The sequence below is a fragment of the Caretta caretta genome, chromosome 5 (assembly GCF_965140235.1).
Source record: "Caretta caretta isolate rCarCar2 chromosome 5, rCarCar1.hap1, whole genome shotgun sequence".
Taxonomy (NCBI): Eukaryota; Metazoa; Chordata; order Testudines; family Cheloniidae; genus Caretta; species Caretta caretta.
This window is the reverse complement of record NC_134210.1, coordinates 73,544,554-73,571,443: the sequence shown is the minus strand read 5'-3', so window position 1 is coordinate 73,571,443 and position 26,890 is coordinate 73,544,554. Positions and strand designations below refer to the sequence as shown.

At 39.6% G+C, this 26,890-nt stretch overlaps 1 long non-coding RNA gene across 1 annotated transcript in view; it reads left to right on the top strand.

Annotated features, from left to right (window-relative positions):
- The first annotated feature begins 2 nt into the window (after positions 1–2).
- LOC125637009 (uncharacterized) overlaps positions 3–26,890 on the top strand; it is a 101,100-nt gene continuing 74,212 nt past the window's right edge. The window contains exon 1 of the long non-coding RNA XR_007356795.2: positions 3–90. This is a non-coding gene — a long non-coding RNA (uncharacterized LOC125637009). The remainder of the gene's footprint in view (positions 91–26,890) is intronic.

Below are 26,890 nucleotides of genomic sequence, written 5' to 3'. Positions count from 1 at the left end.
CGCCCCTGCCCGGGGAATTCCACCTTCCCTGCAGTGCAACGCAGCCCGGGCGGGGCGCGGCCAGCCGTGCTGCAAGAGCTGCTCAGGCAGGTAAGGGTCCCTCCGTCTTCTCCCTCGGGGCACTTACACCAGGGATCGTCCCGCCGGAGCAACAACAAGGCACAATTAATAACCACAATCACCGTTCGCAGCAATATTCCACCCTCCTAGACCCTGCCCCGGTGGGTGCTTCAAACCCTTTGCAAGTACTGACCACCTGCTGTCAACGCGCAGCGCAGCCAGCAACCCTGACGAGCACAGCACTTGCCTGTTAGGGTCAGAAATCTCTGCAGTTAAGATTTGCTGGTGCCTGTTTACATTAATCTGCAAATTATTTCTCATTCCACCCAATTTGTATCCAAAACTGGGGGAAATGTGGCCTCTAATTACTTGTTAGCAAAAGGTGCAGCTATGTTACTAAAAGTTTGACAGTAACAGTATCGGTTTCAATAGGATACGAATGCGGTACCGGCTGTATTTCATTTAACCTCATGGGGAAAGGGCTGCATGCAGGAATTTTCCCCTGCCCGGGTTATTATTTTGGGAGTAGCTTGAAACAGATTGCTCGATTTGATTCAGAATAACAGGAAATCCCAGAATTACAGTGACAGAGGCAGCGATCATGCCCCTGCCTGTGTATGGTGGTTCTGATCTGGCCGCAGCCATAAAAACCTTTGCACTGAAGTGCTAGAGGAGTGAATTGTTGAGCCAGGACGTGTGGCTGTTTCTAACGGGGAACTAGGACTGCACCTGTTCACAAACAGTTAGTTATAGGGAGAGAAATAACCCCCCAACTCCAGACCCTTCTTCCTGAGATGCTTAAATGATTTGTTTCAGAGTCGCAGCCCTGTTAGTCTGTATCCGCAAACAGAAAAGGAGTACTTGTGGCACCTTAGAGACTAACATGCGTCCGATGAAGTGAGCTCTAGCTCACGAAAGCTTATGCTCAAATAAATTTGTTAGTCTCTAAGGTGCCACAAGTCCTCCTTTTCTTTTTAAATGATTTGCAGTCCCGATGTGGACTGGAAGCATTGGCATGCACGTCCCAAAGCTCTGAACTAGGGAGAAATGGGGAAGCCTGACTGGAGGCGGGGATTTTCCCGGACCTAGCAATGCCCGCCTCAGCGTAGACCGTTGGATTCGCTCACATTTACGCTTTTTCCGAAACATCGGGCTTTGCGCCCCGCTTCTTCCTGTCCCCGTCTTCGGCTGCACGGGAAAGGTGGCAGTAGGTGGGGCCTGGCCCCGGGGCGGTAAGAGCACAAAGGAGGCCCTGCCAGTGGCCCGTGGGGAGCTGTCCAGCGATCCCCAGCAGCAGAGCCTGGAGGGAAGGCGCAGCGGAGTCCTTCTGCCCCTCTTCCTCTTTCTTCCTGCTGGCCACCTGCAGCAGGTTCCCTGGAGACCTGAAAGACAGACATGTAGCATGACTTCATGCCTCCAGGCATCCTCTCTCTCTGTCTGCCTACCTATGAACTGAGAGCAAGCATAAATATGAGAGAATAGAGAGAAGACCCAAGCTATTTCAAGAAAGATGATGTCATATGTATGTGTGTGTTAATGTACATGCAGAGACACTAAACTCTAAGGGTGAAATCTAGACCCCATTGAAATCCATGGAAAAATTCCCTCTGATTTCCATGGGACCAGGATTTTGCCCTATTGTTCAGGCAACTAAATGCATGAGCAGTCCCATGTGCATGCATAAGTATTTGCGGGCTTGGGACCTAAAACTGCACTCATTGAATAAGTTTATCTTATCCATGTGAAGTCAATGGACTATTAACAAAAAGATTACTTCTGAGTACAGGTTTGAATGATTGGGTCCAGAGGCTTAGATATAATCCTTTCAAAGTGAAAGGGTAGGGGGAAAGGGAGAGAAAAGACACAGCAATTGGCAAATCTGTAACTGGATTTTCCCACTAAAATAAAGGAATACTCAAAAATAAATAGTAAACAAAATTCCAAACATTTTTCAAATCCTACAATTAAAAAATTTGAGGGATTTTGCAATATGATTTTTTTTAAAAAAAATGTTCATTGGAAACTTGAGAGAAGTCAGGCAGTAGTAGAAGATTCACGGTGTTTTAAAAAAATCTGCCAACAGTAGTCCACAAAAAGATTTACATGATAGAGACCTGTTCTAATAGGTCTAAGACTTACTGTGAAACAGGATCACTTTCATTAAGTAATTGAATTTCTGACTTGGATCCAATTTCCTGAAATTCTATTCTGCAACAACTGTAATGTTGGCCATCCACTACCATTTTGCCTTCTTTTCCCCAGTGACTTCAAGTGAATAATTCATTTTAGCAGTTCCCTTCTTAGACAGTTTAATGCCTGAGCCAGATAAAGTCTCTATTTTGCATTTACTTAGAGAGAGGAAAGAATCATGAAAATGGTAAGTGATTCATTTATTATAGCCATGCTGCTCCCACTGCTAGAGTTAAGGCTGTGTCAGTATTTCCATTACGCAGCTGGCTTCCAAGAATCAGAAATTCAACTGTTAAATTTCATTTGAATGGCCTGACTTTAAGGGGTCAAAGTCTCTAGAAATCTTTATTTTTCCCCTAATAGTTAGGGGAAATGTTTGTTCAAGCATTTGTAAATTATAGAAATGCAGAAAAAATAATTGTTGATAGTGATAGGTGTGTTTGTTTGTGTTTTTCAGAAGGTGTTTCCATCTCACAAAATAATTAGATTCCCAATGACATTTTGTATGCTTTAATCAGTTCTGTCTTGGGTAATTTTATTGGGGGTGAGTTTGGCAGGGAGGAGTGAGTGAAGTGTTTGAACAACTAAGCTATTTAATTTAGGAAAGGTAAATTTACAGCAGATGAATAACTTTGTTCTCAGCCAGAATGTGGTATATTGCTTTTAGGACACAGATCTTGCAAATTCATAGCAGTTTCACTGAGGTAATAAAACATTATGGTTCTAAAAACCAGTCACAGGATTATTGCAGTGACACACAAATTGGGGTGTTTAAGTATGCTTAGACATGATTATAAAATAAGTGCCTGTAAATATGGATTTGTATGATATACAGTATCATAGTCACTCATAAAATATGTCAATCTGTTGGGTTAATAATCGGGATTTGAAGTCCCTTAATACATATTTGTATGACAGATTAAGTTATAATATTCTGTTAAATCAATCTGCACCTTCAAACTATATTAATGTGTACCTCAACTGTATAAATCCATTGGGTCACTTCTCATATATTTGAGTAAAAAGGAAATTGTTTTACTCTTAAGAAGAAAAAATATTGTAAGTAAATTTAACAGTATTATAAACAGACAAAACAAAATCCAGAGTTATGCCATGCATTCTACCTCAAGTCATTCTGTTTTGTCTAAACCTTGAAGGGGCTCCTATGGTAATATTTGGGTCTCAGATTAGTACACAGTGGCACATCTCAGGGACTATATTTGTAAATCTATCTACGCATGGAAATTCTATATAAAATTGGGTACCAAGAGATTTGATTCATGATAGACTGAATTAAAGAATGCAGACAGTTTTAACTTCCAACTTCCTTACTTTTGTCTGTTCATTTCATGATCTTAATGTTAGTTTAATATACTTTCTTTCCCCTTTAACCTTCCTGGCCACATTTGTTCTTTATCCTGAAGATTTCATATCATGTCAGTTTATCTTCACATTTTCTGTGTTTTCATCTAATCTGATAATTTAGTTTTAATTAATTGTGAATAAAGTTATAAAATCAGAAAAAATAAGATGAATTTTTAATAGTAGAACACGTATATGTAAAAGCTTGCTGTGTTCTGTAAGGGAAAATTTATTTTTATTCTATTTTTTAATATATGAACAGCTGCAAATCCCATTTTTAGTGTATTTATCATTGACAGATTGTGTCTGTCCTTAAAATTAGGTCAAGCACTCGGCTGCTACTAGCTTTTGGAATATTTTATGTGCTTGCTTGATCTTTCTTTAAGACAATAAACAACTGAATATTCCCTTGTTTAACACAAGAGGGCATACTAATACACTCAACATATTGTAAAACTAATCAACTGCAAGTTTTCATTTGTTTCAGTTATATAGGCATTATTTTTACTACCCAAATTTTAAAGGTCTAAAATAAAAAATTAGTGAGAGCTTACTTTTTTAAACACTAGAAGAATAGACCCTCCCCCTCTCAATTTGTCAAAGATGCAAAAGAGCAGGAATAGAAAGGCACACTATTTAAATCAATCCTGCTTCTTATAATAAGCATTTTTGAAACTTTAATGTAAGAATGGGTGAGTGTAATAGCATTTTAATAGTACAGACAAAATATGCTAATTGAATTGCCTTTGTATGAAAGGGACACTAGCATGACATAATGCAAAACTGATAAAATGGTATGGTAAGGCATGTGCCAAGGTATAATGACAGACCTCCTACGGAACAATGATTAGAGATTTTCTTTGTTTCATCAAAACATTTTTTACTTCCCTATTAATCCTGCTCTTCAAACTGTTTTAGGTCACTATGCTGCTGTGCCAAAGATGCCATGTTATGGGGAGAGATTTATTTTAGATCTAGTTTGATAGTATGTTTAGAAAAAAGTCCTGTTTTCCAGCTGGCTACACTAACAGCCATTAATTGCTAGGACAAGATAGATACTGTAGAGCAAAGCTGTACCATTGATAATATGTGGAGCACAACAGATACAGAAAAAAATTATTACTAGGTTTCTTAGATCAGGAAAATGCCTGACCTGACAGCTAATGCCTAGCTAGCTTAAGTGGCTTAAATAAAAGCCCTCTACATTGTCATTATTGTTTTAGCCCATAAGTGTTTTAGGAGGCAAATAATGGCAGCTGCTGTATTAGAGCACATTAACTGAAGTTGTAGATAGCTATTTTGGCCAAACTCCTGCAGTCCTTACTAAATCAAAACTCCTATTCAAGTCAATAAGAATTTTGCTTTTCTAAAGTTAAGGGTCCAAAGCTACCACATGATGCATGCTTCTGTTAGTTGGGGCAGGAAACAAAATAAGTTGAAAAGGCTAAGAAGTTGCACAGAGGCTGAAGATGGTAACATGCAGCAATACTTTTGGCCTCAAAAGCATATCTCCCCAGACCATGAGTTTCTAAAAATCGCTGAAGGAAAGAGTGTTTGCTATTAAAGTGGGCATAGATGGGGGTATGTACAAAGAATTATACTGTTTGCAGAAAACTAGAACTCAACACTAACATCCTAAGCAATAGCTTACCACAAATGCATTCCATGGGCTCAATCAACTGAAATATCTTGGGAATTTATTTAAAGATGTGACTAAGATTATTTAACATGTTGATTGTCACTGAGATCCTCTACACCAAGGCCTTGTTTATGATACTCCAAATTAAGAAAGTGTTATTTTTCCAGGTTTGATGTCATGTGTCACTGAAAAAAAGAGTATTTTCAATTTCTGTGCAATGTTCAAAGCACATATATCATAATTATATTTTGTTTTACCCCTCTTGAAAAATGGTGGCTATAGTATATTATAGCTATAGTATAATGGGGCCTAGATATTTCAGACCTCAGATGTAGTCTTTTAGTTAGGTCGTGTGACTCTTATGTTGGTGAGCACTTTTAACTTCATTGGGTTTCCTTGTATGAGTAAATGCTTACCTTTACATGAGTAAAGGTTCCACAGTGGGGCCTTTAAATAGGATACACATGATGTTTTAAAAGTGTAGAAAACTGGCTTTTTAAGCCCTGTAGTTATGAGAAGGATCAAGAGTCATTATTAGTTGTAATGGGAAGAAACAAGTAACGTAACCCCTGAAGAAGAAGAAGACAAGCACAGGGAGAGAGGAAATAAGATGCCTAGGCAAGGGATAAAATGTGTTTAACTGAGACTTGAAATGGGATACAGAGACAGTGAGACAGGGATAATTATTAAGATGACAGGAACTGCAGAGGAACAGGCTCTCTCAAACAATAGTGAGACTGTAAGAAAAGACAGCTATAGCTAGACCGAAAAGAGAAGTAAAGGAAGACTATCCATACAGTAGTGTAGGATGGAGAGTCTTAAAACCAAAGCGATCAGTTTTCAACTGGATTCTGAAAGGTGTAGGACGCCAGTGGAGGTTTAATATGTGAGTCATTGTCATGCAGCTTCATACAAGTGAGTGGGAAAGAACATTCTGCATATGCTGGAATCTGCAAAGCTGGGACTTAAGGTCACAGTGACCAAGGTGCAGTAGTCCAGGAGAGAGGAGATAAAGGCATGGATGAGGATTTCAGTAGAGGTGTAGCTGAGGCAGTGACAGTCACAAGCAATGTTGTAGAGATGGTTATGAGTATATTTACAGACCCAGGAGATCTGGGAGAATGAGTTCAGGATAAGGGATAACCCGGAGGTTGCAGAGATATGTGGTGTCTTAGTCACAATATAAAAAGGTTTTTGGGGGCTGATGCTCTTGTCCATAAGAAACACTTCTGTCTTTTGAGGCTTTTAGCTGAAGGAAGTTGAGAAGAAGCCACAAATTTACGTGGTCAAGGCTCTGCAATGTTTCCCACATTAGCCATTAAAGCAGAGGTGGTGGTCAGGGAATGGCTTATGTTTTTAAGGTATTGTAGTGAATGCTCCACACTTAAGTTCCACAGTAAAAATACCTTATTCACATTTTTGCCCCATTCATTCTCCAACTACTAAATTTCCTTTCACACAAATGTTTGTTTTTCACTTGATGAATTAAACAATTGACCATAGAAGAGCATTTTAATCTTAGTTCCAGTAGGCAGATGGGGTGTCATGTCCCATTCAGCTTTCAGCTTCGTTTCTGGACAGCTGTGTTTTGTGAACATCCTCTGTCATCAGTGCCTGACATGTGAGCAAAACCCAGGGTGAGCTTCTTTTTTGGCCACACAAGGCCCAATAAGAGAATCAGAAAGAGCAGTTTTAGCCAGTGGAGATCTAGGTTAGAAAACAGGTTTTCTCATGCCTACATATGTGCTTTCTTTTTTTCCCTTTTTGATTTGTTAAACTTAAGGGGCATAAACTTTGTCCATGCACTCTGTCCTGAGTGGCAACATCCCTGCTATTCCAGAGTCAGACCTCTACAGTTGTTGATAGCTACAAGTTGTTAAATCGTATGGCACGTCTACTGATGTGGACAACTGCCCATTAGGGCCTAGAATCCCAGCACAGCACTAGCAACCTAGTCCTGGTCTTTCAAAGTGACTAGTGAAGTAATTAAGCACCCAATCCTGCAGCAAGGTCAGCATGGGCAAGGATACCCACATGGAGCCCCATCGATTTCAGTGAGGCTCCTTGTAAGGATAGGGGGCCCATTCTCACACAACTCTTTGCAAGAGCTGAGCCCAAATATCCAACCTACACAGTGAAACCTCTAAGTTCTCATTGCTAGGCAGCTGTGGGAAACTGGCTGAATCCATTAATTATTTCCAGACTTTCTTGTGTTTGGGTTTTTTAATATTACTTTTTTTCTAGCAAAGGTAATACTATTTTTGAGTGATAACTGGACTTTGAAATATGCTCTCACCATTACACTCCGAAAACAAAGTTTTAGTTTGAGAATTCCGGTTGTCTGGTGTTTTGAGGCACCAATATTATGGCTAAAGAAATAACTAGCAAATAGTTACTATCTGCTTTCCCATAATTCCTTACTAAGCAAAAACAAAACAAGGCTTATCCTTCTATGCAAGAATCCTCAAATCCCTAAATGATGACAAAGATTTGATTGAGTAATCTTGTATATGGAATGTTAACATTTTCCACCTATTATGTTTAGTGTCTAGGAAAAGGAAATGCTAATGCTACTAATAAATAGAGAAAGGATGTATTAATTCCTATATTGTCAGCTGCTTAACAGTTCCACATAAGTACCTCATTAGCACATGCCAATTTGATGCAGCCATGAAAAGGGCTATTGCAATCCTAGGATGGATCAAGAGAGGTATTTCCAGTAGAGATAGGGACGTGTTATTACCATTATACAAGGCACTGCTGAGACCCCATCTGGCATACAGTAATTCTCGTTTCCCATGTTTAAGAAAGATGAATTCAAACTGGAACAGGGGCAGAGAAGGGTTCCTAGGATGATCAGAGGAATGGAAAACCTACTTTGTGAGAGGAGACTTAAGGAGATTGACTTGTTTAGCTAACCCAGGGGTTCCCAAACTTGGTTTGCGTCTTGTTCAGGGTAAGCCCCTGGTGAGCCACGAGATGCTTTGTTTACCTGAGCGTCCACAGGTACAGCTGCTCGCAGCTCCCAGTGGCCACAGTTTGCCGTTCCTGGCCAATGGGAGCTGCGGGAGTAAAGTTCTGGAACAGGCCCTGGGGGGCAAAAAATCTAACTGGTTTCAAGACTGAGCTTGATAAATTTATGGAGGGAGTGGTATGATGAGATTGCCTTCAATGGCTTGTGGTCCACCTGTGACTGCTAGTAACAAATATCACTAATGGCAAGAGATGGGGCACTAGATGGGGAGGATTCTCTGTTACTACAAAGAATTCTTTCCCAGGTGTCTGGCTGGTGGGTCTTCCCCACATGTTCAGGGTCTAACTGATCACCATAGTGGGGGTCTGGAAGGAATTTTCTTCACAGGCACCAACTTTCCAAAGTGCCGGGGGGTGCTCAACCCCCAGGTCTGCCCCAGACCCTGCCCCCACTCCACCTCTTTCCCCAAGGCCCCACCCCGCCTCTTCCCACCCAGTTCCACTCCCTCCCCTGAGAATGCGCGTCCTTGCTCCTCCTCCTTCCCCCAGAGCCTCCTGAATGCTGTGAAACAGCTGATTGCAGTGGGTGTGAGGCGCGGGAAGGGAAGGGAGGGTGCTGATCCACGAGACCTGCCGATAGGCAGGAGCTGGTAGGGGGACTGCCAGTGGGTACTTAAAACCCACCAATTTTCCCCCCTGGGTTCTGCGGAGCTGGAGAACCCACAGCGTCAGGGCCTATGATTTCCCCCAGGGTCAGATTGGCAGAGACTCTGGGGATTTTTTGCCTTCCTCAGCAGTATGGGGCATGGTTCACTTGCTGGTATGAACTAGAGTAAATGGTGTATTCTGTGTAATTGGAAATCTTTAAATCATGATTTGAGGACTTTAGTAACTCAGCCAGAGGTTATGGGTCAGTTATGGGAGTTAGTGGGTGAGGTTCTGTGGTCTGCAAGGTGCAGGACGTTCCACGGTATACATCTGATGAAGTGAGCTGTAGCTCACGAAAGCTCATGCTCAAATAAATTGGTTAGTCTCTAAGGTGCCACAAGTACTCCTTTTCTTTTTTCTTTTTGCGAATACAGACTAACACGGCTGTTCCTCTGAAACCTAGATTATCACAGTGCTTCCTTGTGGTCTTAAAGTCTATGAGTAAGAAACAAAACCTGTAGCATGCTACATAAGTGTCAGGCCTGTCAGTTCCAAGAAATGCAGCTGTTAAATCATTGCCCATTTAAGACTATTTTCCAACATTTGCTTGTGCTCATTATTAATTCAGTGGAGTCACTTAGCTGTGGCAAGTTCTCTCTTGCATGGTTCAAGAGGAAAATAGCTTTTGAATAATTTGTGGTCTCATACCAATTTTTGCATAGAAAATAAAAGCAAAGAATTTGCTATTTGGAATATAAATGTAAAAGGTACATTGTTGACTTAATATAAAAGCTTCTTCTAAATTTATTCACAAAATGAATGCATTGATTTTTTTTTTCCAAATCTACCAGCAAATTACTTTTAAAGCTGTGGAGGAAAACTACCAGATAATCAGTCTTTCATGCTAAAGAAAAGGAAATTTAGCAAGGACAATTGTGATATTTCCTTATCTGTTATTTCCAGTTTTTTTTCAAAGGGTAGGGATTCAGTTGCATTCTCTTGCCTAATTTCACTTTTTGACTGCCATTAAGTTGGACATATCTAATGACAGACTTGCAGTACGTGAATACGTTTACCCAATACACAAATACATAAGTAAGGTTGTAGTTTATGCATACCCATATTGTTTGATCAATGTTACCATAAGTCTCAACAGAAACAAGAAAAGTCCAGATGAGAAGACTGGAAAATTACTCTGAGAAAATTATATAATGACTAAAAACAACACTGAGCAATAAAAGGACTAATGGCCAGATAAATGTGCAGTGTGAACACAGAGGGCTACATTGTGAAATATCTGTATCATAATTGCAGTCTGAACATACTTGCATGCACCCTTTGCCAACGTAAAAGGTTCACTTGCCTGTGCATGTATCCATTGCCAGCATAATACTGTCACTTGCATGTGCAGATGAGTATTGTCACCTGCCAAATGGGTAACTGCATTTACAGATGGATATTTATGCATCTAGCTTACCAGCATTTGAACAAATACTTCTTTGCTCATGCACAGCTGAATTTTATGTATACAAAAGATGCACATGTAATATTTTGAAGGTGCAGTTTAAATGCCTACATTTGAAATTTTTGCCCAAAAACCCATGTCAGAAATAAATTCAGAACTAATAGCATCTGAATCAAGACGGTAAATCTGGAACTGGTGAAATGTGCAGAGCTCTAATAAAAAAGTTAGAAAATTTCTGCTGAAATATAATGGGATACTCTTTCGGAAGGATAGTTTCCCTTGTGCCCACACTTTTGTTCCTACATTTCAACTCTAGGCATAAATCTGAACACTTGTGCCTCTAGCTATCTGATTGCAGACACAAGTTGGAGAGTTAAAGGCACAAGAACTCAGAACTGCAGGGTTTTTTATGGGGATAAATTGAGCCTGTTATGAGGCCAGGCTTGAACCTTAACTGAAAATATCCCCCTTCCCCATATGTGTATAAATAATTTCTTTGTGAATGAATACAGTTGAAGTAAACACCAGTGAGGGACATTGATCTGTAGCATGAAAGTGACGTGTGGCTGGTCTGGAAATGAAATTGATATTCCAGTTACTCTGAAAGAATATTGGAACTATAGAGATGAACAATTTGAGATGGAAGAAACGGTTATGACGAATAAAAAATAGCAGTTACAAAATAGATGTGACAGATATTAAAAACATCTAAGATAGTTGGGAATTGAACAGTGTAATTATGAGAATGAGAGGTGATGTTTTGGTCAGAAATACAATATATTGACAGATAAAAGAATTTGTGTCTGAATGTGACATGTCAGCAGCATTGAAATTCTCAACAAGCAAAGATATTTCTCATGTATTTAATACCAATAGCAAATTCTGAGAACAGACTTAGTCCTGTAGAATAAGCAATGCCACCCATCTGCTTCAATGGGTGGGGGAAACTGAATGGGCCCATTGGGGAAAGAGGACAGTCTCAGCAGTCAGGTAGGCAGACACTCAATGAGGGATACCAGGCAGCTCCAGCCCCCCCCTCCCCTTGGAGTCTGACACCCACTGGCCAGCTGGGAAGGAGAGGGGCTGATTGGCCAGCATTTCACAGCTGCCAGGATTTAATCTGGAATGAGAGCGATGTGGAACTTCTTCCAGCTCCATTCCAGCAGCCCCACCCTGAACTAGGAATGGGAATCAGGTCTGACAGATGCTATGGGTCAAGCTGATTGCCCGTTTTGGGGTCAGGCTGGAGTTTTTTATCCTATGGGCCAACTGGCAGAGGACCTGGGAGTCTTTTGCTGTCCTTCCACCACCTTCGGGCCACAGTTTTTTAAGTAGGATCATGCTTAGTACCTAGCTGAGGTACTTGGTTGAGTTGTTAAATTGCCACAATTTACAGTCAGTACCCAGTGTGATTAAAAAACCAAACTGTTCCCAAAGGTAAAAGACCTGGAAGTTTGGTGTTGGGCCTTGGGCTCATGGGATAGGATCAGAGCGAGCTGAGTCCTGGTGAGTAGGCTGAGGAGAGCCTACCCAGAGTTATACGGTAAGAGCCCAGTACCCCATACTAGAACCAATTAAATGACTGGTATAGGAGAGCATGGATGATGGATGGGTAGCGCCTCTCCCCTGTGTTAAAGTTTAGCAGAAATTGCGGCCTGCTCCATAAAATCCATTCATGTGTTTGTCCTCATCTCAGTGCTGTGTTTGGTTCAGTGTATATGTTTTGAAATAGTGCAAGTCTTGAACAGCAAACACTAGGACAGATTTTATTTTGGTAAGGCATGGTATATGCTCTTTGTAGAAATAAAAACAGACTCTGGGCCTGTCACTTTCAAGAGCCAGCTTGTGTTCTGCAGCTTCACAAGTGCCTGTTCCACCTGTCTTGTAAAAGGTGCCCCTGTAGTACGATTTATAGCACTCTTTATAGCACTGTGACTGCTCCCCTCATTTCAGCCCTGAGATGTGAGGCACCCCAAAGAGGGCAGGAGGAAGGCAGAGCCATCCCTCCATACATCAGCCTGTAGTGTTGGCAGCTGTGCAGTGGGAGTGAGGGGAAATGCTTCATCTTTTGAAGCAGCATAGCAGCAAGCAAGCTCCTCCTGGGATGTTGTGGTTCTACATGGCCCTCAAAGCAGAGCTGTACATTAAAGACACAGTTGAGCCCTAAGTGAGGTATTTCAAAGGTTTATATAGGAGTAAGAATTCCAACCACACTGCTGTATCCAGAAATTCACAAGCTTGTTTTGCATCTGCACTGCAGGAAGACAGTGCAGATATTTAGAAGGTTATTGGAAAAAGTTAAATGAGGAAGATAAAGTATGGATTATCTCATTGTCCTGGTGGTCTATAAACCCCTCTGTAGAAGATGATTTCACCAGTTCAAATGCTGATTTAAAAGTGACTTTAAACAACTGCATCCTGCTCAAAGAAAAGATGAATGCTAACATACCTAATACTGCATTAGAAGTAAGGGCTCCTATCACATCAAGACAAAAACAAAAGCTGCAATATGACATCAGGAAAAGTGTTTCTAAAGTCACCTGTGAATCTGTCATTGAATTGGAAAATAATGAAAACATACTACCATGGAAGACAGAGCAAATATGCCAAGTTCTTCAGTACGCACCTCGTTGATCAGAAGTGTCTAATTGTATTTTAAATACATAATACTCCAGTGCAGTGGTCCCCAAACTGTGGGCCATGCCCTCTTTGGGGGTGTGGAGGAACATTCAGGGGAGCCCGGGCTAGCCCCCACAGGGAGTGGGCAGGGAGTGCCACCCATCCCAGCTCTGGCCTCAGCCGCAATTACACTCTGCCCCCCAGCCCAGCCTTGCCCTCTAGTCCCAGTGCCTCCCCCATCCCCAGTTCAGCCCCCAGCTCCGCCTTCAGCCCAAGTTGCTGAGCCACCTGTGCAGTAATGGAGGAAGGCACAGAGAGATTCCATTACTGATAAGGGGCAGTGTGACAGGAAACGTTTGGGCACCACTGATCTAATTACATTACCAACAACACTAAGGATCAGGTTTTCAAAATTATCTCAACCCAACCTCCAGTTGTGTGCAAACATACATGTCCATGAGCACTTTCCAGGAAGTAAGACTTGAGTGCAAAAGATGCAATCATCAGATGTGTGAAGGAAATGTTTGGTCCAGCAGTCTAGTATGTAAACAGAAAGGGGAATGAACAGTACATAAAAAGATAGGAGTAAAAAGGGTGTGAGGAGAGGGAAATTAAAGAAAAAAGAGTTTGAAGGACAAGGGGCATTCAAAAACATGGAGAGAAGGGAAATGAAATGAGTTTCCCCAGGAGGAAGGTCTGAATAAGGACTTCAGAATTTTTTTTCTTCTCCCCCCTTTTCCTCTCTCATATGAAGGAACATAGCATGTACAAATCTTCCAAACTAAATGAAACAGAGCCAGTCAAGTTTCTGGGCTTCCTCCAAAGAACCTTCAGGCACAAGTTAGCTAGTTAAATCCTCAGACCCAAACAAGAACAGGGGAAAGACAATAGAGCATTAACCACAGGGAGTGTTCAGATTTATTTAAGACAATAGGAACTTACTGGAATTGCCAAACTGGATCAGACCTGACATCCATCTACTCCAGTATCCTGTCTCTGGCAGTAACAAGTCCCAGATGCTGCTTAGGTGGGTGTAAGAACCCCACAGTTGGCAGATCTGAGACAATCGCCCTCACGCTAAATCACATCCTGATCTCTAGTAGTTGTGAGATTAAACTGAATGATTCAGGGTTTAAGCCAATGTCCATTACAAAGAGTTTGTTATTAATTACAACAACTCTGGGTAGTTTTGTCATCCATGTAAATGTCTCATACTTTCTTGAAACTTGCTGAGTTCTTTGCCTCAGTCACTTACTGTGGCAATGAGTTCCACAATTTAATCACACGTGGAAAAATATTACTTTTTCATCTGTTTTGAATTTTACATTTTTTAAAAATTTCATTGTATGTCTTCTTGCTCTTGTCTTATTTGATAGGGAGAACAGAAGTTCCCGATACCCCTTCTACATACCATTCATTATTTTACACACTTTTATCATGTCCCCTTTTATTTACCTCCATTCTAAGGTAAACAATCTTAATCTCTCCAACTTTTCCTCCATGCCTTTGATAATTGCCTTTCAACCCCCTGCAATTCTGAAATACTCCCTTTCAGATGGGGTGACCTGTGCTGCATGCAGTATTCCAGATGAGGCCACACCACTGATTTATCTGAAAAGACTTTCATAATATTCTCCATTCCTTGTTCATCTTAGCATTTTGTTTACGATAGCTGCACACTGAGCAGAGTTTTTCATTGAGCTATCTATAATGACACCCATGTCCCTTTCCTAAAGGGATTTCCCAGCTCTAGTTGTTTATAAAGACACACATCTCTTGCTACATTAAGTAATAATGGTCTGTCATCCCAACATTTCCCTACATAGTCTGTTAAACCAAACGCTTATAGAATGTACTAATGAAGAACCATTAAAGATAAACAAGTACCTGAATGTAGTGAACAGTGCTATACCCCTTTCCCATTTAGCTACATTCTGAGCTTAATTGGGTCCCCTGTATCTTTGTTTTAGCCTTTTCCCCCCCTGTAATATGGATATAGTAGGGAATAAACCTAGCCTGATGAGAGAATAAATTAATCTCATGGATGTAACAGAAGAATTTAGCTCAACTGTTTTAGCAAACCACAGACACTATAGCAAAGTCTTAAAGCAATGGGCCAAATCTTGTGGAACTTTAATGTTTTTATTGTTAGTAGGAAACACTGGTGCTTAGCACTTTTGAAAATAAACCCACCTATTTAGATATCAAAGTGTGCATTTAAAAGCCTAACTTAAGCACACATTTTAAAAAAAAATCCTAGCCAGAGATTTTCTCTTGCTGCAATGTGCAGATGGATGCTCTGAAGCTGCAGTGTAAGACATATAGGTTAATGTAAGAATGGCTTCCTTGGCTCTAGAAAGATGGACTAAATTTATGTTAAGCCATTTTCTGAAATGATTTAAATGTTCAAACATCCTTCATAAAGCTGTAGAGAAGATGGATGATAAACATTTGTGCTCACAGCTTTTCAGAAGAAAATTTTAAAATGCCAGTAGTTCCCTCTGAATGCAAGAAATCAAGGGCCATTGCTTCCCTGTAACATTTTCCCTAGTAGTGCTTTTTCTGGGTAGTGTTAAAGTGACTTTTATAATACTAAATGAACATATATGCTTTTTCAGTAAGTCATTTTCAAAGAGGCCTTACCAGAGCCATAGTAATTCAGAGACAAAAACAGTTGAAAAGAAATGATAAATTGTTGAAGTCAGAAGTGCATGAGCAGAAAGAAAACTTTATTAGTTAAAAAAAACCTACAATGATATAAAACCAACATGGCACACTTTACATGAATTAAAAAATGGCTAACTAAAGGTCTCAAAATGTAATTGTAAACAGTGGGGTCCCACAGGGATCGGTTCTTGGTCCTATGCTCTAACACTTTTATCAATGACCTGGAAGAAAACAAAATCATCTCTGATAAAGTTTGCAAATGACACAAAAATTGGGGGAGTGGTAAATAATGAAGGGGACAGGTCAGTGATATGTAAGCTGGATGCAAGCAAACACTGTGTGTTTTACTACAGCTAAATGTATACATCTAGGAACAAAGAATGTAAGCCCTATTTACATGATGGGGGACTCTATCCTGCGAAGGAGTTACTCTGGAAAATACTTGGGGGTCATGGTGGAAAAATCAGCTAAACATGAGCTCCCACACATGTGGCCAAAATGCTAATAATGATCCTTGGATGCATAAACAAGGGTATCTCAGGTATGATTAGAGAGGTTATTTTACTTACTGTACTTACTATTTGGCATTGGTGAGACCACTGCTGGAATAGCATATCCCGTTCTGATATCCACAATTAAAGAAGGATGTTGATAAATTGGAGAGAGTTCAGAAAAAAGCAAGAATGACTAAAGGATTAGACGAGTTTGTTTTAAAATTCTTAATAGTCACAAGGAGCTCAGTATGTTTAGCTTAACAAAGAGAAGGTTAAGAGGTGACTTGATTACAGTCTCTAAGTATCTACAGGGGGAACACATTTTTGATAATGGGTTCTTTACTCTAGCAGAGAAAAGTACAACATGATCCAATGGCCAGAAGTTCAAGCAAGACAAATTCAGAATGGAAATAAGGTATATATTTTTATCAGTGAGTGTAATTATCATTGGAACAATTCACCAAGAGTGGTGGTGGATTCTTCTTCACTGGCAATTTTAAAATCAAGATTGTATGATTCTCTAAAAAGATATGCCCTAGAAATTATTTTGGGGGAAGTTATGGCCTGTGTTACATAGGTCATACTAGATGATCACAATGGTCCCTTCTGGCCTTGGAATCTGTGAAGACATGAGAGAAGTATAAGGTAGCAACATGTGCTCGCATAAAGAATCTTTTTAAGGTTTTTTCTTACAGATATATATCTAAAGAAGTCTGAGAACTGTGGAACTTCATTTTTAACTCCACCCATCAACATCCACTTCTTGTGTTGCTTCATTCATGGAATTTCACCCTCTCTTAATGTATTGTTAACTAAGTTCTTGAGTAGGATCCTGAATATACATTTTGGTGCATTTTTCCCCCAGGAATGTAATAGGCAAGCGGATTCAGACTGGAAAGCATTTTCGTATTTCTTACTTGAAGCAGATCCTTATTTTAGCTACCTGGCATATTCTGGCACTTTAGAATTACTCAGAATAAAAGCATGATTTGAGGGTGAGCTTGTGTAGTTCCAAAAATTACCCGTGTTAGAGAAAAACAGATGAAAATAGGTGGTCTCTGAAAGAGAAACTCTCTCATTCTAAGTATATAAAGCACAATGCATCAATAAGGACCTGGATTCATTTGAAAATATATTTCTCTTCTAGTCATATTATCCATTTAACGTTAAATAAATACAAAATTACAGTCAGTGATTTAACTGAAAATTGATAATCTTTCCTTCCATATCTGTTTGTTTTTTCCAATGCTGTTTTGTTTTTTCACATTACTAAACATGTATTTTTCAATGGACTTAAGAAAAAATATATTTTCCACTGACAGTAAAAAGATTAGCATTCAGTTTCTCTTTAGCTTTCATTGCTAGATCAGTTTCCTTTCTCTTCAGTTTCCTTGGACTCCAGCAGCTTGTCTGTCTCTCTGTTTGAGTTTGTTGTGGTCTTTTGGCATCAAGTTAAATTGCCTGTCTGCAATCAACTCCCCCCACCTCCTCCCTACTTCTCTCAGTAAGTCAGTTTGATGTCACATATATGGCCAAGCTAAATTTAAAAAGTCATAAATAAAAAATTAAAAGAGGTTTGATACTTGTGGAACAGTGAAGAATCAATGGAGCATGGAATACCATTGGTGAGAGTAGGGGCTGTTGAGAGAGATTGAGGGGTAGGATCTCAAATATAGCTCGTGCTCTTACATTCGAGCTTGTGTTTACCTTGTTTTTAGAAACCGATTTGAAATGGCTTTCAAGTCCGTAAAAGAGGTTTTCATGGACTAGATGACTGCCTATAATTCCATATTTTCTTTGTTACTATTTAATGGCTGTTCAGCAGCCTATGCAAAATAAGTTGGTGGTCCCAGGCCATTGGCTGGTGGACAGATTTCTCTATCACAGTTTAATTAGCTCACATCATTGATGAAACAGATATTAAGAATGATGAGCCCTCTTGCTATTGCTCCAGTTCACAGTTAAAGCACTATAAATCTCATTTATATCCGTGAAATTGCCCACCATTTTTATCAGTGGTTCAGCTCCAGCCATGTTAACCTCATTGGGAGCCCTAGGGCGGATGGTCCAACAGCAACCACAGGTGTTTTAAGCATTGTGTGAGTTCGACCCTGGTCTGAGCAGGGTTAAATGACACTGCTTAAAATACCAGTGGCAGCCATGTCCTTCCTGCCTTAGGACTTCTAGCACTGCTAATACTGGGGCAGTTGAACTGGTGGTGGTGAAAGTGGAAAATTTTGCAAAACTTTAGAAAAGACTAGGAAGTGGGTCGTATGCTAAGCTTACATTGCCGCTGCTTATGCTGTACTTGTGTGCCTGTTGTGGCTAAGTAAAGGACCTAGGTTTACCATCTGTTATATGGCTTTTTTTTTTTTACAATCACCATATTCACATTAAAGAGAAAAAAATCAATTTTATACATTCAACAAAAAACAGAAATGGAAGTTTAATATGGTGCTTTATCCAATTACACTTTGTGATTAACTTCATAGCAATTTTAGATGTGTGCAAAGATTAAACTATAGACTTTTAAAAGTCTATGCTCCTCTTTAAAAAATTAATTTAAGAAATGCAAAATTATACATAAATGAGCAAGAATCTTTGAGCTGCAAACATAGAGTGCTCTATTTTAAATAATTAGGATGCCATTCACCCAGGCCCAAAAGGTGTATCTAACTATATACAGAGTAAGCAGCTATTAAATATTTTGTCTCCTCATTGAACTGTGTAGCCCGAGGCCTTATTTACATATACCATTCAATTAATTTCCTTGAGGTTTTTATGATGCACATCATTGTAGTATCTGTGTGCTTCTCAAACATGGAATTTATTTTCACAGCACTTCGGTAAGGTGAGGTGGTGGTATTATTCCCATTTTACACATGAAGAACTGATGCATAGAGGGATAATGGTCAAAAGTATGTACTAACTTTGGGTACCCAAGTTGAGACACTCCAGGCTTGACTTTTTCAGAGAACTTAGCATTATACCCGCACGTAATATGTTCAAAGCACAGCTCCCATTGACTTCGGTTTCAGCTGGAAGTGCTCAGCCCCAAGCTGTGAAGTTGCATACCCAGAAAAAGAACATGGACATTACTGAAACCAGACATCACATAAAAATGCTGTGAGGGGATAGAGGTGGGAATAGAACTGAATTCTCCAGGACAGCATCCAATTGCATTAACCATTAACTCTTCTTTCTCTTCCTGCAGTCCCCTGCTGCATTTGCTACTAGAGCAGAGTGAATAATTGATTTTTCAGTTCAAGGGCCAAACTGAAAAATCCAGAAAAATATTGGTTTGGCTGAAACTGAATTTTCAGTTTCTCGCCAAAATGAATACATTTCAAGGAGAATTAAACTTTCATTTGACTTTAAATGAAATATTTTCAGTTTTTTGGGGTCATTTTGGGGTGTTTTTCAACCTTTTTATTTTTTTTAATTGCTACATTTCTAAAGAATAAACTATTTGAAAATGAAAAATTAAAATGTTTTGTTTCAAAACAACCAAACTGTACCATAAACTTTTTTTAAAATTTTAATTTTTTCCAGCTGAAACTGTTTGCCAAATTCAATCAGAATTTGCAAATAGTTTAGATTCCCTGAAAAAAATGTTTACAATTTCTCACATTTTTTTGCCAGCTTTATTTATTACACATTCCTTGCAACAAAGAGGCAGGGGTCCTACAAACAATATCCTCCACAACAAAACTCGGATTGATTCCCAGGCACTGACCATCCTGTGTGCTGAGAAAAAAAAGTATGTGATCACATAATTAAAGACTGTATCATAATGTATATGTATGAAGGGGCTGAATCAAAGTTGCACAGGCAGTCTTAATTCTGGCATTTCCTAACACTTGAGTCCTTGGTTTTGCAACCTTAACATTCTTTTAATTAGGGACTTGTTTCCCATTTGATATTAGAAAGACAGTGGGAGAAGAGGAGAGAACAAACCACATATGACAGATATTAGCCATGTTGCTAATGCGCTACTGGAAGGCACTCAGGATGTCTACAAGTGAACCGCCCAGCCCAGCCCAGCCAGATTGATTGGGGTTGCAGGGCTCATGGTAGCACTCTAAAAATAACTGTGTAGACAGCATTTTCAAGTTGTGTCTGAGGTTGGAAATTGGGCTTTGAAGCCCACTCTCCCTCCTAGGTTCCAGAGTCTGAGCCACAACTTCAAAGAGCTGTCTACACAGCTAGCACAAGCCCAAGTCTGTCAACCCCAGGCTGGGAGGCACGCTGTCAGAGTCTGTGAAGACATACCCTCAGATACTGTGGTGATGAGAGCAATATATGGGCCTATAAGGAATAGAACACAACACTCCTGGCAATAATTCTGGCCCTCTTCTGCTGCACACAAAATGGAGTCACTAAGATCATGCTTTTTGCTCATCATTTTGCTCACATCTGTTCACCTTTTTCAGTCCTCCGCTGGCTCCCACTCTTCCACCACAAAGTTTGAGCTTCTTGTTCCAGCAGTGCTCAAGGCTCTGTTTAACTGTGACCTTAATTACTTCTCTATCCTTTCCTCTTGTTACATCTTACCCCATCTCCAGCCTTTCCCCTCTGCCAATGAGCCAATTTATTTGTCCTCATCTGCGGCAAATAACTCCATATTTTTTCCTCCCCTGTCTTCTAAATACAAAAAACTCTTCTTGAGCCACAAAGTCTTTCTACCATCTAATTTCAAACCATCTGATGATCTGCTTCTGTGACATATGCACTACATCAACTGATCAAGTTTTCTACTTATTTATTTTGCTTATTTTGAATGAATTGGGTCAGATGCTGAAATGGACCGAACTGACACTGGGAACTCATGTGCTGGGAAAACAAGGAGTAGAATTATGATGACAGGAAAACTGAATGTGTTAATTCAGAGGCTGTCTTCCTCTGTATTTGGAAGGTGCCTAGGAAATTGAGCGAGGAGGCATTGCTGCAATCCAAATAGTAAATACCTTTTTGGATGATGATGCACTTATCATATGGCTGAAGTCGTTTGATTTTGTAACTAGTCATATGCTCAACATGTGTTCGGGTGAAAAAAATATCTTAAATATATCCATTTCATTTTTATTAATCAGGTTTAGCACCTGTATACAGTGATACCTCTTCAAACTACTGTACAAATACATTCATATTTGTAACTGAACACATTGTTTTTGTAAACCCGTACAGCCCCAACATCTGTGTGTGCATGTGGGGGGGGGGAGGGGAGAAGAGGATAGGGCCACATATGGTAGCTTTACGCCATACCTGCATTTTTCTCAGCCTGTTTTGGCCCCTTTAGGACTCCTGTATGCTACTGTAGTAGTGTGTTTGTGGCAAGAAAGCCAGTATCCTCTGCATTATGGCCTAATCCTGAATAACTTCCTCTGACAAAGCTCAAAAAATATCAGGAGTCAAAAAGTCAAATCCAAGCCTCTGTAGCTCATCTCCTACAAAAACTACAGTGGCATGCATGCCACACTAATAAAAGGGCTCCTTTTCCTGCAGCACTGAATGTTGCATAGCTGTACCTAAAACTAAAATAGACCATTTTGTCAGTGGCTTGATTGTATGATAAAAGAAAACAAATACAACATCTTTTTTAGCACTGAAAATAGAACACAACCTGGCAAAGCATTTCAAACCCATTGATTTGAATGGGAGTTTTGTTTTGAGTAGGAGTTCAAGATCGGGCTTATAACTAGCAAAATTATGTATGGTAGGCCCTGGTAATGTTATCCGCTGTTCCATATAATGTGCTACTCATTAAATGGAAAATGGAGAAGGCTAGCTTAATGTGAATAAATTACACAATAAAATGCACTACAGTCTTATTTTGCATTAAACAGAGTGACCGGATTTTAAAGTGGAAGCACCTGTCAAAGGGGATGTTTTTGCTGGAAGTCACTGAGGTTTACACAGGAGGTTTTGAGTGGGCGGGAAAAGGGTGCCCATTTCTTCCCCTTTGTAAAGCTGTCCACCTCAGGTTAAGGACACAGGTGGAGGTGACAGGCTGACTGAGTGGATAAGGTGTCAACATGCAATGGTCTTGGGGAAACAGGGTCCTTGAAGCATACATGTCCGTTGTACAATTGGTCAATTTTTCATTCAGTACCCCCCTCCCTCTGGCCTTTTTTTCCAAAGGTTTCAGTTTTTGGACATTAAAACCTAAGGGTTTTTTGGGGATGAACTCCTTCCCTCCTCCCCCCCCCCCTTTTTTGGGAGGGAAGGTGGGGAGTGATTGGGGGCAGCAGTTTCAGCCCTCATCATTGAAATTAATACTATGGACAGAAAAGGGAGATCTGATTCCAAGGGAAAGACGTAAGAATTGGAATTGTGTTTGAAAATGCTGATCTTATCCAGGAGAAACATGCTTACTTAATGAAAGTTGAAACCCACTTGACTTTTCTTTTGAATTCTCTCTCGCATCTGACAAGTGCATTAATAATCTGCAAGGAAACTATCGTGCCTGCCATCTTACCTTGAAAGTGTCAGGGGAAAAAAGCAGAAGCTGAACTTCTCCAATGTTTGTTGGACTATTTACATTCCAGAGATGTAAGCCGTTGTCTAGCACACCACTTGGTTTATTTTACTTCATCATGTGGTTAAGCCAAAGACAAAGTTATCTATTTTAGTTTTAGTTACAACTTTTCAGCATTCAGTGTGGGTGAAAAAGAGAGCCCTTTTCTTTGAGTGTCCCATACCATGCAGAGCACACTACTAGTTGCTGGAGATGAGCTACAGAGGCTTAGACTTGGCTTTTTGTATTACATAGGAGGGCGAGAAATTACAAAGAAAGAAGAGAACTAGATAGTCCCTTCCCCCAAGTCAACAGTTGTAAGCAATAATGTATCTTTTTTCCTCCCACTATTTGCATAAAATTGTTTCAATGCGTATTTTGCCTAGCTCCTCTTTTTGTTGAACACAGGAGTCTGTTCCTTGGTAAGTACAGTGCTCTTTGTATAAAGAAAATCTGCTTAAAAAACCTAATCCTTACACATTTTGTGGCCAATGTTTTTAGTTACTAATGCTTTTGTTTGCCCAACTTGAGACATTTTAAAGAGGCCTGAGTTTCAGAAAGTGTTGAGAACATACACTCAAATATCAGGCCCCTCAAAGATCTATCAGGTTAGACACTCACACTGAGTACCCACAAATCATTAATGACTTAAGAGAATCTTGATCTCATGTCATGCTTCATGATGTTGTATTTGTTGCAAGGTAAAATAGTGTTGTAAGCATTTCTCTCTCCCTTTTTTAAAATCCATTCAGAGCTGTGTATATGAGCTCATCAAGTATTCTTCTCATTTCTAAAGAATATAAGCCTAATTCCTTCACCTCTAAGGACTAGATCCATTACCTATTGAAAGTAAATGGAAAGATCCCCATTTATTTCAATGGATGTTCTGTCAGGCTCCCTAAGTGTATATATAACAAAATGTACACTACCTTCTTTAGAACTGTTTTTACACACACACACACAGAGTATCTTTTGTGGAAAGTGATTTGCCTTAAGAGTACATTTACACCTAATTAAGGTCCACATTTTGCCATCTGCTCTAAGGATATGCAAAAGGAGTAGCAGATACAAGAAGTCTTCCCACCTCATGTCATGCTCTTGCCCATCAGCCAGGTACAATCACAGTCCCCTGTGCTACCCTGAATTTCAGTTTTTTTGATATGGCCATATTCCTCCAATAGCTGTGAATAACTAACGTAGAATCTGCTTACATCTCCCCTCTGACTGCCTTCTAATAGGCAAGAACAGACAAGAGTACTCAACTGAACTGCTAATATTTTATTTATAATTCGTCAGCAAAAGCTCTAGGGACCAGTAAAAAAAAATTTTCATTGATTCAAGTGAGAAGGAAAACAGAAACCAGGATTTGTCTTCAATTATAAGACAAATGATAACCACAGTTACACAGTTAAACGGTAAATTATATGGATTAGATTGTGTGTTCATCCTTATAACTGCATTTAGGGGATGCAGCACTTCCTAAATAAGTTGTACTATGGTTAAGATAATAGTTATACATTTAGTAGTTAACATCGTTGTCAGAGTTGAGAGAAAAAACTTATTTCTTTGATTTTAGTAATTACACCTAATTCAACAATCAAGACAAGTGATTACAGTGATGTTGCCCTTTCTTTTAAATTAGTAGGAATCACAGTACTGAAAGAATTAATTTAGTGTGTGGACATGCTCTAAAAAAACTGAATTTGTTGCTTGCCAGTTAGACTGAGGGTAGCTATCCATATAATCATTTAGCAAGCTTAATGCCACTTTTTAAATTGTATCTCCTATGTGCCAGTGCATCATTGTATGAGACCATTAGTAGTTAGAATCATTAACAGGAAACTGTAACCCACTAAGCTGTGCTATGTTACAGTTTCACAGACTCATTAAAATAAAATGAACAGTCTGTAGTTTTATTGCAGTGAAATACTATATCAATAATATTTTAAAGTCACTTTCATTACAAATATATGCTAATAACGGGCTGGCAAATATATGGTCTGAATTATTAGCATATTGTTAGTATTGTACAACCAGACAGTTGATGGGATTTTGGCTCCTAAGTGCCTAAATCCCTTTTGAAAATGAGATTTAGGCTCCTGAATCAGTTAGGCACTGCAACACTGAGTGCATTAGTGTCTTTAAAAATCTGGGCCCAAGTGATTTAGACAGCTAAGTCTCATTTTAAAAAGTGACTCAGATGCTTAGGTGATTAACCTTCAGTGAAAATCAGTTGTGCTTAGGCACACTTGAAAATGTTATTCCTAAACTATGCAATGCTGCGGTACGCTTACAAGTGGTTGCATTTCAAGGCAAGGTGAAGTGACTCCTGTATTGTTTTTAGACTAGTTTGTAAGATGCTTTGGTATTCTTTGAGATGAAATGATTTGTATAAATGCAAGATCATTTCCTTTGTTTTAGTCCTCTAGTTATATATGTTCACCTGTTTAAACATCTTTTACACTACCAGTATAAACTAAGCCATGGGAAAAAAAACTTGCACTCTGTCAAAATTAGAGTACAGTCATGTTTTCAGATGTCTTCAAGGTGTCAAGTATTTAGTTCAAATTTATTTTAAAAGTTATTGAATATTGAAAAAATACCAATTATTGGAACGGTTTTTCAGCTCATTAACTCTGTAGTGGATAAATGTATTACCAGTCATTATTAATGTGTTTTGATGTTTAATAACCAATTTACTATGTAATTTTCTATATAGTAATTATTGCAACTTAAAGGATTATCATCAGTTTTTAAAAAAAGAATCACACTGGTCTCAATATTTTTACATATTGAGATTATAAAAAACAGATCAGATTATAACCAAATGAGATTAGTGAAAAAAGTTAGTATTTTCAGTTTTTTTACTTTATATATAATCATTTTCACTGTTATCCTGAGCAGTCACTTCAGCTGGGAGTGAGCATCCCAACATGGGCAGGCAGACTCATGATAACAGGGCTCAAGTTAATGTGCTAAAAATAGCAGTGTATATGTTGAGGCTCAGGTGGGTGGGTGTGAGAGCCCGAGTTGCCAACACCCTGGGTTTGACCTCAGGTCGCTAGCCCCAGTCTTAACCAGAGCCATAATGTCCACACTGGTAGTTTTAACATGGTAGCTCAAGCCCCACTAGCATGAGTCTGTCTTTCCAGGCTGGGAGGCTCACTCCCAGCTGCAGTGTAGACCAGCATAGACTTGGTTTGCAGCTTGTTCAGGGTAAGCTCCTGGCAGGCCATGAGATGTTCTGTTTACCCAAGCATCCACAGGTATGGCTGCTCGCAGCTCCCAGTGGCCACGGTTCACCATTCCTGGCCAATGGGATCTACGGGAAGCGGCTTGGCTACTGGGAGCTGCGAGCGGCCGTACCTGCGGACGCTCAGGTAAACAAAGCCTCTCATGGCTCTCCAGGGGCTTACCCTGAACAAGCCGCGAACCAAGTTTGGGAACCCCGGTGTAGACATACCCACTGAGGCCCCAGTACTGCAGGCACGTACGCACACACACACACCCCCACCTATGTTGATGTGAAGTCACTGAAACTACTTATTTGAATAAAGTTTGTTTTTTTGGTTTTTTACACATGCATAAGCACCTACAAAACTGGAGCACAACTCGGTTTCTCCTCTTCCTGTGGTTCTTTTCTATATCAAGAAGCAAGAGGATTTTTTTAAAAAAGGAAAATATGACTAAAGCTGAAACTGCTTTAACTGTTTTCAGAACTGAATCTATTTCCCACTGATGGTGTCCCTTTAACATATCCCTTTCAATTGATTGGTATTGAATACAAAATACCTGCCTAAGATTTATTTAAAACCAGTTAATTAAGGTTTAACTATGTGCTCTGATATCATTGAATTAAAATGGTGTTACATAGGAACATAGGATTGGAAGGTACATCCTGGTCATTGAGTCCAGTCCCCGGCTATCCAAGTCAATCCAATCATGTAGTATTGTTCATACATTTATCAAGCTCCATTTTAGTTCTAGCTAGGCTGTTTGCTCCCATTATTCCACTGTTCCAGAAACTCACTTCTCTGATGTTTAGGAACCTTTTAATTTCCAGCCTAAATACATTTGTGACCAGTTTTTTTTTTCTTGTGCCAAAATTGTGCTTGAGATTAAATACCTCTTCTACCCCACTAATGTATTTATAGAAAGTAATCCTATTGTGACAGACTATCCTTATGTTCATCCTTTTTACAAAACTATGGTAAATTTTGTACAGAGTATGCCTTGTGAGACATTTGAAAAACTCA